The sequence below is a fragment of the Eumetopias jubatus genome, unplaced genomic scaffold, assembly GCF_037043125.1.
Source record: "Eumetopias jubatus isolate StellerSeaLion01/CBP00866 unplaced genomic scaffold, mEumJub1_p1.0 scaffold_2, whole genome shotgun sequence".
Lineage (NCBI taxonomy): Eukaryota > Metazoa > Chordata > Mammalia > Carnivora > Otariidae > Eumetopias > Eumetopias jubatus.
In genome coordinates, this window is record NW_028274808.1 from 652,604 (window position 1) to 664,182 (window position 11,579).

The following is an 11,579-nucleotide window of genomic DNA, read 5'->3' on the forward strand; positions in this document are numbered from 1 at the left end:
GCAGGACACCCAGCAGACACGGAGAACCAGGAGCATGGATGACTGACCTGGGCCACGCCTCTCTCGAAACTGGCGCTGGAGCCCTTTCCAGGTTTCTTTACAGTAGGATGGAGGATCCAGCTACAGTGAAAGCCGCCGAAGCTAACGCACGTGGGCGGCATGGCCCCTGGGGGAGCACCTGCTGTGCTGCAGAGGAGGAAACTGACGTCCACCCCGCCCCAAGCCCAAACTGCCAGCTCGACGGATCTACTCTCCACCTCTCTTTAAAATATGTACATTATAGCACGGCCCCCTTGAAAAACGCTCTGGCACCTTCATCACGAGCGATCTTCCTCCAGCCGCCTACTGTGCCCGTATACGCGATGTCAGTTCCTTTGCGCCCTGACTGCATCATCATTCGGTGGCGAACAGTGTCAAACGGGTAGGAAGTCAACCCGGCAACCACTGTGTCGGATTGTGCGGTCATCCAGCTGATGAGGATGTGAGTATTCTTGGGGTCTGGAAGCATTCCCTTTGCGGTGTCATAGATACCGAAGTAGGCAGCTCGGTAGGTGATAATGCCCTGCACAGACCCATTAAAGCCTTGGTACAGGCCCTTCATGCCATCAGATTTGTAGATTTCACCAGGCGGTCACCACCGAGGCCTCTGAATTCCCTTTCAGCTCCAGCTTTGCCCACCTCGGCTGCTAGCTGGGTTCGGGCAAAATCAAGAGGATACACAAAACACAAGGATGTGGCCCCAGCGGCACCACCTGACGCCAGATTCCTGGCAAAGTAGCACCAAAACTGGGTTCTCTTGTCCACACCACCCAGGAAGATCTGCTTGTATTTACCTTTGAAGGTGAAGTTGAGAGCCTGGGTGGGGAAGTATCTGATGACATTGGCCAGGTTACTGTGCCAGAGGACAGGACTCCCTGCTCCTTGGGGATGCGAACCACACAGTCTATAATGCCCTCGTATCGCTTATCTGCGGTGATTTGCTTGCTGACATGCTGCACCTGCACCAGCAGCTTGACCCGCTCGATGGGCGCTACCGCCATCTTGGAGATGGCCGTGGTCCAGTGTTCTCAGAGGCATGGGTGGTTCTTTCGTGCTGGTCTTGTATGATGCAATCAAGAAGTTCACATAAGTTATTTCCTAGTCTTCCCCCCCCCCCCCCCCGTGAACAGGCATGTTGTATTATATAACCTATCTTGAACATTCTTGATAGACTATTGGCTGTCTATTTATCAATGGCAACTATTCCACTGGTTGAAAACGGGAAGCAATAATATTCATCTGACCAGTTTTCTCTTAAAGCATGATGACAGGACTCAATTATATTTTTTATTTTAGTCACTTCTGATAAATTTGAAGAAATAAAAAATACCTGAAATATAAAAAATTGTACATCATAAATTAATTCTATTTAGATTTCATTTAAAAAATTCTAAATTTACAGGATTTCCCATTTGCTTAAAAATCAGTTTCATACATTGGTGCAGACCCATTTTTCCTGGCATCCACTCAGTGAGGAGCCCCCACCTCGCTCACCTGGACCGATGGGGCAGGTGAGCCCAAAGTCTGCATCTATACTGAGCAAACAGCTGGAAACCTGCCTTTCAGGAGCCTTACATACGGCCGGCTGGGCAGAAATGGGAGACGGGGGTGAAGCGTACCCACGGTATTTAATTCATACCTTAACCATGGATTAGACAGAACCAATGGGCTTCAAATGTGTAATATATTGATGTATTTTCCCTCGAAGAAAGATGAAGTATCTCAGCGTGGTCATTTCAGCAGCCAGACATCCAAGGATGGTGGAGGGGGCTCTCCTCCTACCCTCAGAGCAAACAGAGCAGGTAACATCACTCCTGAGCTCTGAGACTCGGGTTGAGGAAGACAACCTCAAGTCCATCCCAGGTATTCTTAGGACCTCCTCAAGAGCAGTGCAGATGCCACCTCCCTTTGGGGGCCCCGATGCTCTCAGACTGGACTGGGAGTCCTTGTCCTTTCCCTATGTCAACACAACACTTTGACTTACTTCCGTTTTACCCCCATCGAGCTGCATGGGACATAAGCTGATGCTGGGTCCTGGCTGTGAAGTGTGCAGTCTGGCTTCAGCAACACACCCAGGCAGCCACTGCTCTCTGCTGCTTGGCATCTCTTCCCTGGGGAGATGTGCTCTACCTGGCCAGGTGAGCGCAGGTGGCTCAGAGTCACTGGAGAATTCCTGCACTCAGGCATGTGACTGTTTCGGACACTGGCAGGTGACCTAGCCAAGTCAAGTAAACATTCTCCCTGCAAGCGTATGAACATGAGGTCGATGGTGCTTCTTCCTCAGGGGATCCTGCTCTAAGGGATGAGCAGATGCTGTTTGCAGGAAGCTGTGTGCAGCGGAGAACAGTGGGGTGCCATCCACAGAGAGGCAGAGACAAGAAGAGGGAGGGGAGGGTGGAGGGAAGGTCAGGGAACAGGGGACAGAGGCTGGAGGGAGGGAAGACAGGTGGGGTCAGAAAGCAAACCATTCTGACAAAATTGTTTAAATGCCTATATCCAGCCATGACTGCAGCTGGCCTCTCCCCCAGATCTTTGTGATGTGAGCCAACAAATTCCCTTTGGATTAAGCTAGTTTCTATTGCTACCAAAAGGTAATTGTTTAAAGTTGCCTGATGCAGAAAAAGCATTCGACAAAATACAGCATCCTTTCCTGATGAAAACTCTTCAGAGTATAGGGATAGAGGGAACATACCTCAAGCTCATAAAAGCCATCTATGAAAAACCCACAGTGAATATCATTCTCAATGGGGAAAAGCTGAGAGCTTTTCCCCTGAGGTCAGGAACACGGCAGGGATGTGCACTCTCACCACTGCTATTCAACATAGTATTAGAAGTCCTAGCCACAGCAATCAGACAACAAAAAGAAATCAAAGGCATTCAAATTGGCAAAGAAGAAGTTAAACTCTCCCTCTTTGCAGATGACATGATACCTTATGAGCAGAACCAAAAGACTCCACCCCCAAATTACTAGAACCCATACAGCAATTCAGCAACGTGGCAGGATACAAAATCAATGCACAGAAATCAGTTGCTTTGCTATACACTAACAATGTAACTGTAGAAAGAGAAATTAAGGAATCGATTCCATTTACAATTGCACCAAAAGCCATAAGATACCTTGGAATTAACTTAATCAAAGATGTAAAGGATCTATACTCTAGGAACTACAGAACACTCATGAAAAAAATTGAGGAAGACACAAAAAGATGGAAAAACATTCCATGCTCATGAATTGGAGAATAAACATTGTTAAAATGTCTATGCTCCCCAGAACAATCTATACCTTCAATGCCATCCTGATCAAAATACCAATGACATTTTTCAAAGTGCTGGAAGAAACAATCCTAAAATTTGTATGGAACCAGAAAAGACCCCAAGTCGTCAAGGAAATGTTGAAAAAGAAAACCTAAGCTGGTGGCATCACAATGGGTGATTTCAAGCTATATTACAAAGCTGTGATCACCAAGACAGCATGGTACTGGCACAAAAACAGACACATAGATCAATGGAACAGAATAGAGAGCCCACATACGTACCCTCAATGCTATGATCAAATAACCTTTGACAAAGCAGGAAAAAGTATGCACTGAAAAAAAGACAGTGTTTTCAATAAATGGTGCTGGGAAAATTGGACAACCACATGCAGAAGAATGAAACTTGACCATTCTCTAACACCAGACACAAAGATAAACTCAAAATGGATGAAAGACCTCAACGTGAGACAAGAATCCATCAAAATCCTAGAGGAGAACCCAGGCAGTAACCTCTTTGACATCGGCCACAGCAACTTCTTTCAAGACAAGTCTTCAAAGGCAAGGGTAACAAAAACAAAAATGAACTTTTGGGACTTCATCAAGATAAAAAGCTTCTGCACAGCAAAGGAAACAGTCAACAAAACAAAGAGGCGACCCACAGAATGGGAGAAGATATTTGCAAATGACACTACAGATAAAGGGCTGGTATCCAAGATCTATAAAGAACTTCTCAAACTCAACACCCAAAAAACAAATAATCTAGTAAAAAAAAATGGGCAGAAGTCATGAACAGACATTTCTCCAAAGAAGACATACACATGAAACAGACACATGAAAAAATGTTCAACATCACCCTGCATCAGGGAAATACAAATCAAAATCACATTAAGATACCACCTCACACCAGTCAGTATGGCTAAAATTAACGAGTCAGGAAACGACAGATGTTGGCGGGGATGCGGAGAAAGGGGAACCCTCCTACCCTGTTGGTGGGAATGCAAGCTGGTGCAGCCACTCTGGAAAACGGTATGGAGGTTCCTCAAACAGTTGAAAATAGAGCTACCTTAAAACCAAGCAATAGCACAAGACACAGATGTAGTGAAAAGAAGGGCCACATGCACCCCAATGTTCATAGCAGCAATGTCTGCAACAGCCAAACCATGGAAGGAGCCGAGATGCCCTTCAACAGATGAATGGATAAAGAAGATGTGGTTCATATACACAATGGAATATTACTCAGCCATCAGAAAGGATGAATACCCAACTTTTACATCAACATGGATGGGACTGGAGGAGACTATGCTAAGTGAAATAAGTCAAGCAGAGAAAGACAATCATCATATGGTTTCACTCATATGTGCAACAGAAGGAACAGCACGGAGGACCACAGGGGAAGGGAGGGAAAACTGAATGGGAGGAAATCAGAGAGGGAGACGGACCATGAGAGACCCTGGACTCTGGGAACCAAACTGAGGGTTTCAGAGGGGAGGGGGGTGGGGGGATGGGGTAGCCGGGTGATGCACATTAAGGAGGGCACGTGCTGTGATGAGCACTGGGTGTTATACGCAACTGATGAATCATTGAACACTACGTCAGAATCTAATGATGTACTATATGCTGGCTAACTGAACATAATAATAATAGATAAATTTAAAAAATAAAGCCAAGAGAAAAAAAAGAATAAAAAAATATATAAAGTTGTCTGATACATGCTCCTCCTATTAAGCTCCCTCTGGACCTGCTCAGCATGTGTCTAGAACCTTCCCCCTGCCTCCAGGCACCTCAAACCCATGTCCTTCCTAGGGTCTGTGCTCCAGATTGCCCCCTTCCCTATAAAAGTTTTCTTCTCATAGGACCCACGCAGGGGCAGGGGCTTTCTGCAATGACAGGTGCCTTGCTTGTCACCTGCAACTCCATTCTTCCTGCCCTTGCCTTGAGCCCATCTTTTCCCTGACCTGACCTCCATGTTAACTGCCCCTTCGAAGCCAGCACTCTCCTTGGTGGACCCCGGGGGCTGCTCCCCGGCTCCCACAGAATGAGCTCACCAGTGACCCGCATGGCACCGTGTGACACCCTCTGCCCTGCGTGTGTCTCCAGAGATGGTGCTGACATGTCTCCATCTCTCAAGGCTTTCACGCAAGCAGACCCACACAGGTCTTCTCCTCACACCTGTCTCCCAGTGTGTCCCAGCAAGGAGAGCCTCCGCCCTCCCGTCAGCCCCGACGCCCCGTCCTTCTCTCTGTTCATGAATTCCCAAACCCTACTGGTTCCATCACCCACGGTCTCTGACTTTCCTGCATCTTTTCTCCTGCTCGGCCGGCCCCACCCCAGGCCTCACCCGTCCCTCACTGGTTCTCCTACTGCTGCGATGTCTCTTGTGTGTGGAGTGGTTTAGTCTCCACACTGTTCACGCACATCCCCAGCATTTGTCTGTCCACTCGGGTGGTGCAACAGAAAACAAAGACTGGGCGGCTTGTACATAGCAGAGCGGAAGGGGCTGGGGTCAGTGAGGGCCTGGTGCCCAGGGGGCATCTTCCCTGGACCTTCACATGGGGAAGGGGCTGGGGGCTCCCTGGGGTCCCTTTACAAGGGCTCTGATCTGACCACTGGGCTCAAGCCTCATGACCTCACCTCCTCCCCAAGGCCTGCTCCACCCCATCACCGCGGCATGGGACCTTGGGGGGACAGACCATCAGCTCATGGCAATGTGTTCGAGAGCCTCCATTTCTTTCTCAGTAGCATCCAGATTCCGTTGTGTGGTCTGCACGGCATCCCTGGGTGTTTCTCAGCCTGTGGCTATGAGGCTGAAGGGTTTTCCATCTTTGCCATTGTCTGGAGGCATCTCCACGGAGCTGTGTGACCGGGGATGGTTGGCTAGCTTTTCTGGGCCTCTCTTCCTCGGCCATAAAATGAGAGTCTGGGAAAGGAGCCCCACCGCTTTGCCTGCTGAGCTTCCTTCTGATGCACTAATGTCACCGAAAACATCGGTGAAGGTGCCCGTTCTGGGACGGGGGGGAAACAGCAGAGCAGGGGTTGTTCGCCTCCCACCCAGCCTTCCCAGCGCCCAGCACGGAGGACAGCTAGTTCTCAGACACAAAGGCGTTCAGCGGAAACAGCAAGAGGTGAAGCCAAAAGCCCGGAGAACCGGTCGTATAAAGAGAAAAGCTGACTTGAGTTGGGAAAAGCAGGGAACCGTCAGGACATGCAGAGCTCTTTACCAAGCTGCTTCCTGGGATGGTTTCCAAAAATATTTGACTTTTTCCCTTAATGAAGCAATCATATTGAGAGGGCTTCACTTTGTTTGGATTTTGACCCATAATATCTCCCTAAATAAATCAGAATAGTAGAATCAGATATATTGCTGACAAGTTATATGTAAATACCCAGCTTTAAAATTTGCCTTGAGCGGAAAGCACTCAGCTGGGCCCGCGTCGTGTGGATGCCCCCTCCAGGCAGGCTTCCCGGAGCCGCGCACGCGGTTGTGGGCCAGCAGCAGGGACGGTGATGGAGCAGTGAGGAGTGTTTCCTCTACATACCCCGTCCCAGGTGTGTGGTGGGCACACGCTTGTGTGGGTAGGAGTGCGCAGGCTCACGGATGTGGGTGAGAAGAGACAAGCTCCTGGGAGCAGAGAGTAGATGGCGGGGGCCCTGGCGTGGGGACGGGCTGTGTTGGCCCCACTTCCAGCTCTGGGATGTAACGTGCAAGCGGTGTAGTGAACAGTCCTGGGCTGTTCATGCAAGTTGCTCTGAGCGTGGGTCCACAGTGTTCTCACCACCAAAGCATAACCAAGGTAATGGTGTGTCCCTGAGCTTGCCGGGTCGTGACTTCAGCGTGCAGCATGCACGTACTCAAACCTCACGCCATACACCCAGAATATACTCTATACCCGTTGATCATACTCTGGGGCACCTGGGTGGCTCAGTCGTTAATTGTCTGCCTTTGGCTCAGGTCATGATCCCAGGGTCCTGGGATTGAGCCCCGTACTGGGCTCCCTGCTCGGTGGGGAGTCTGCTTCTCCCTCTCTCTCCGCTGCTCCCCCTGCTTGTGCTTGCTGTCTCTTTCTCTGTCATATAAATCTTTTTAAAAAAATATCATACCTCAAGGAAGCTGGGGGAAAACCTTACAAAACAGTCAGTTTTGTCATCATTAGCTTACTCCGCTCGGGGAAGGGGACTGACTTAGGGCTCCGGCGGGGCGAGGGGGAGGAGGCTGCAGGGGGAGGCCCCAGCTATCAGCAGGGAAAGGAGAAGCACCAAGCTTCCTGCCCGGACAGTCCACCTCCCTCCACAGGTGCTGTTGGTAACATGGCAAAATCAGTCCCCAAGTGGTTTTCTCCGAAACTGAGGTGTCAGTTTTGTGTCACATTTCACTCCTGAAATCTACCTGGAAGATCTCTTCTTATTTAGGAGGAGCACATCCTCAAGAATATTGTTCAAGGTGAAGCCCTCTGAAAACATGGACAGAGGCCACAGGACCCCGCACAGCCCCACGGCTCTGGGACCCCAGAGAGCCCCCCCTCCTCGGGGGCATTCAGCCTCCCGGCTGACAGTTACTGATCCCCGGGGTCTGTGGGTCGCGGCTTCCACACACACTCCAGTCCCCCGGGGCGCCACTGATCAAGTGACCTATCGCAGCGACTGTGCAGGAAAAGTCCTTAACAAACACCTTCATACCGCGCTTGGTTTGAACCTCTCCCTAGGGCTTCAGCGACCCCTCGGGTTAGGGTTTCTCACCAGCCGCCAGCCTCACCCATTCTCCTTTCGCCATTAAAGAGCTGCCTCTGGAAGGGAGAGCCCTCAGGACGGCCCTCTGTGCAGTGGAGGCCAGCTCACACCTGAAACTCCGGGCCTGCCACCCACGAGGGGTTCCGCCCCCCCACCCCACAGTGAGGAGGGAGGCTCCCTCGGCCCCTCCTTGCACACCGCTGGAGACGGGCCACATGCACGCAGACGGACGTGCACAACCAAGGCCAGCCAGCCTTCCCCGGAAAGAGAAAGGACTGCCCCTGTCCTCTCCCCGACCTCGTTGAGCCCCGGGGGCCCCTCGCAGCTCCTGTGACCAGTCCATCTACTGAGCCGTCTGAACAGATTCGCTGGCATATGGTCAGCCAACTAGATTCCAGCGCAGGACATCCACGCTGCCTTGCAGGAAGAGCTCGAGGGACTTTGCAAACTCAGCTGCTTATGCACGCAGCTCCATAGCCACTCATCCAGGGGCCTCCCCGGCACACAGAGCAGGAAGGTCCTGCAGTGAGAGCAAGTGTCAGGTGCGGAGCTTCCCGTCCGATGCTCACCCCTTGCAGCCGAGGAAGCAAAGGCCCAGGAGGCCAGTCCCCCACCTCCGTCCAAGTCTGCGCGCCGCGTGGCGGTGGATCGTCCGTCCATCCCCTACGCGCCGCGTTGCGGCGGATCGCGGGTCTAGTTCCCGGGCTTCCGGCTCCCACGGCAAATGATTTGTCTACACGAGGGTTCGTCATCAGAGGGAACGTGTCTGGAGGCAGCATATTGAGACCATCAGGGTGCAAACCCCGCCTGCTGGTAGGGTAAGGCTCAGTCAGCCATCGCGCCCTTGCAGAACGACGTGTGTGTTCTAGGGCAGCGAGGCATCTGAGCAGCGCTGAGCAGCCGCCAGGCCAGGCTGTGACCGTGGAAACCCCCGGCCGCTGCCCGGCCCTAGCAGGTGCGGGCTCTCCCCCGAGCAGCCGGAATCGTGCGGGTCACAGACTCCCCCGGCCTCGGGTCTCCCGTGCGCGAGCGCAGTATCCTCACTGGCGGCGTCCAGAGCCGCACGGGGACGGCCACGAAAACGCAGGACGGGCGGGAAAACCGCAGGTCTTCACGACCTGGGTCTGCGCACACAACTTAAAACCAGGCAGACTTTTCCAAGCTGCATGCGGTGAATATGTGCAGCGTTTTCTGTCTTACAGCAGTTTCTACTGACCCCGGTAGTTCCCGGGGTACACCACCATCCGATAGGTGCCTATACTGCTGCTCCATCACCACACAGTAGACATTTTTCCAGCGACGAGAACGGAAAAAACCTTTTTTAGCAACTTTCAACGCACGGGACAGGAGGGCTGAGCGCAGCACCATTGCGTCTGGGGAACTAGGGGAACCTCTCCTGTGTCACTGAGCCCCCACCCCCACCCCCTACCATTGCCTCCGACAGCTGCCAGTCTGTTCTCTACGCACAAGCTGGGGTTTATGTGTAGATTCGCATGTGAGATCATATGGTATTTATCTTTCTCTGACTGACTTCACTTCGCATGATTTCATTCTCTCCTCTGGCTGAGTGATATTCCCTTCTGTATACACACCACACCTTGACCCCTTTGGCTGTCCACAGAAGGGATTGCTTCCAAACCTTGGTATTGTAGAGAATGCTGCTCCAAACATAGGGGGGCACATATCTTCTCAAATTCGTGTTTTTGTTTTTTTAAAGATTTTATTTTTTTATTTGACAGAGAGAGGGAGAGCACAAACAGGGGGAGAGGCAGAGGGAGAGGGAGAAGCAGGCTCCCCGCAGCACAGGGGGAGCCTGATGTGGCCTGGATCCCAGGACCATGGGAGCATGACCTGAGCCGAAGGCAGTGGCTCAACCAACTGAGCCACCCAGGCGCCTTCAGATTCATGTCTTTGTTTTCTTTGCGTAAATGACCACTGGTGCAATTGCTGGATTGAATGGTAGCTCTATTTTTAACGTCTTGAGGCACCTCCATACTGTTTTCCAGAGTGGCTGCACCGCTTGCATTCCCACCAACAGTGTAGGAGGGTTCCCTTTCTCCACATCCCCGCCAACATCTTTTGTTTCCTGAATGGTTCATTTTAGCCATTCTGACAGGTGTGTGGTGGTATCTCATGTGGTTTTGATTTGTATTTCCCTGATGATAAGGGGGTGCTGAGCATCTTTTCATATCTGTTGACCATGTGTTCTTTGGAGAAATGTCTGTTCAGATCCTCTGCCTGTGTTTAAATCAGATTGTTTTTTGCTCTTGAGTTGTAGGAGTTGTTTGTACTTTACATATTAGCCCCTCACCTGATAGATCACTTGTAAATATTTTCTCCCATTGGGTAAGTTGGCTTTTCATTGTGTTGATGGTTTCTTTTGTTGGGCAAAATCTTTTTATTTTGGTGTAGTCCCAATAGTTTATTTTTGCTTTTGTTTCCTTTGCTTTTGGTGTCAAACCTAAGTTTGTTCTTTATGGAGCCAGCAGGAAATACAGTTCTGTAATCATAATCAGATAATGCATGGAAACGTTTAGCTTCTTTCTACTTACAAAGGGCGATTTGGTGCCTATTCATGCAGCATAATTCTAGGCATTCATGCTGAGTGTTCTTTGTGTGCTGGTGGTTTTATCCCAGCCTGCATTTATGATGACCACAGTTAAAATCATCACAGCATGTTTTTGGATAATTATGGCTGCATATTTGAAGTTTGAATAAAGTCTGTGTGCTTATCAGACATACCAGCGAGACCCGGTTTTGGCCCCAGAGCACTTATAATCTCTCAGTCTCATTCTAAAAAGCTGTATTTTCTTTTCTTTTTTAAGATTTTATTTATTTGACCGAGAGAGACACAGTGAGAGAGGGAACACAAGCAGGTGGAGGGAGAGGGAGAAGCAGGCTTCCCGCTGAGGAGGGAGCCCGATGCGGGGCTGAATCCCAGGACCCTGGGATCATGACCTGAGCTGAAGGCAGACACTTAATGACTGAGCCACCCAGGTGCCCCCAAAGCTGTATTTTCTAAATGAAGCAAAATAAGAGTCCATTTGGGGTTCCTGATCTGGCAGAAGTTTGCTGCTGTAGTGGAAATGGCTGCCTTCTGGTTCAGGGACAGGTGGGAGTGTGTCTGGGCTTGCTGGTCCAAGCGACCCCCATGAGCACAGGTGTGCTGAGCGCTTAGTGTTCAGGGAAAAGCAGACCACATCTTGACCTGCTCCAGTCTGAGGAGGGTGGCTCGATGTTGCTGACGTCTTGTTGGCTTCCTGCCTTCTCTTTGCTGTTTGACCTCTAATGCAGAATTGGTGATAATTATTTGCAATTACCTATTTCTTAAACACACATAATAGTTTAAATTGCAAATGTCTGCTTCTGGGAATCCACTTTCTAAGTACAATTGTATATGTTATTGTCACTTTAATCTTGGATTTATCAAGCTGGAAAGAAACCACACTTCATTTAGTCTTAAACTGGTTTTTTTTAATCACTTACTACTAAATTCTCTTGACTTCCCTTGCTTGAAGGGTTAGGAACAGGAGAGGGGAAGGGGGGGGCAGTGTTGATGCT

General features: G+C 50.3%; 1 pseudogene; it reads right to left on the reverse strand.

The window, feature by feature from the left end:
- Positions 1 to 277: 277 nt before the first annotated feature.
- Positions 278 to 9,386, reverse strand: LOC114206097 (ADP/ATP translocase 2-like; annotated as a pseudogene).
- Between the last annotated feature and the right edge of the window lie 2,193 nt (positions 9,387 to 11,579).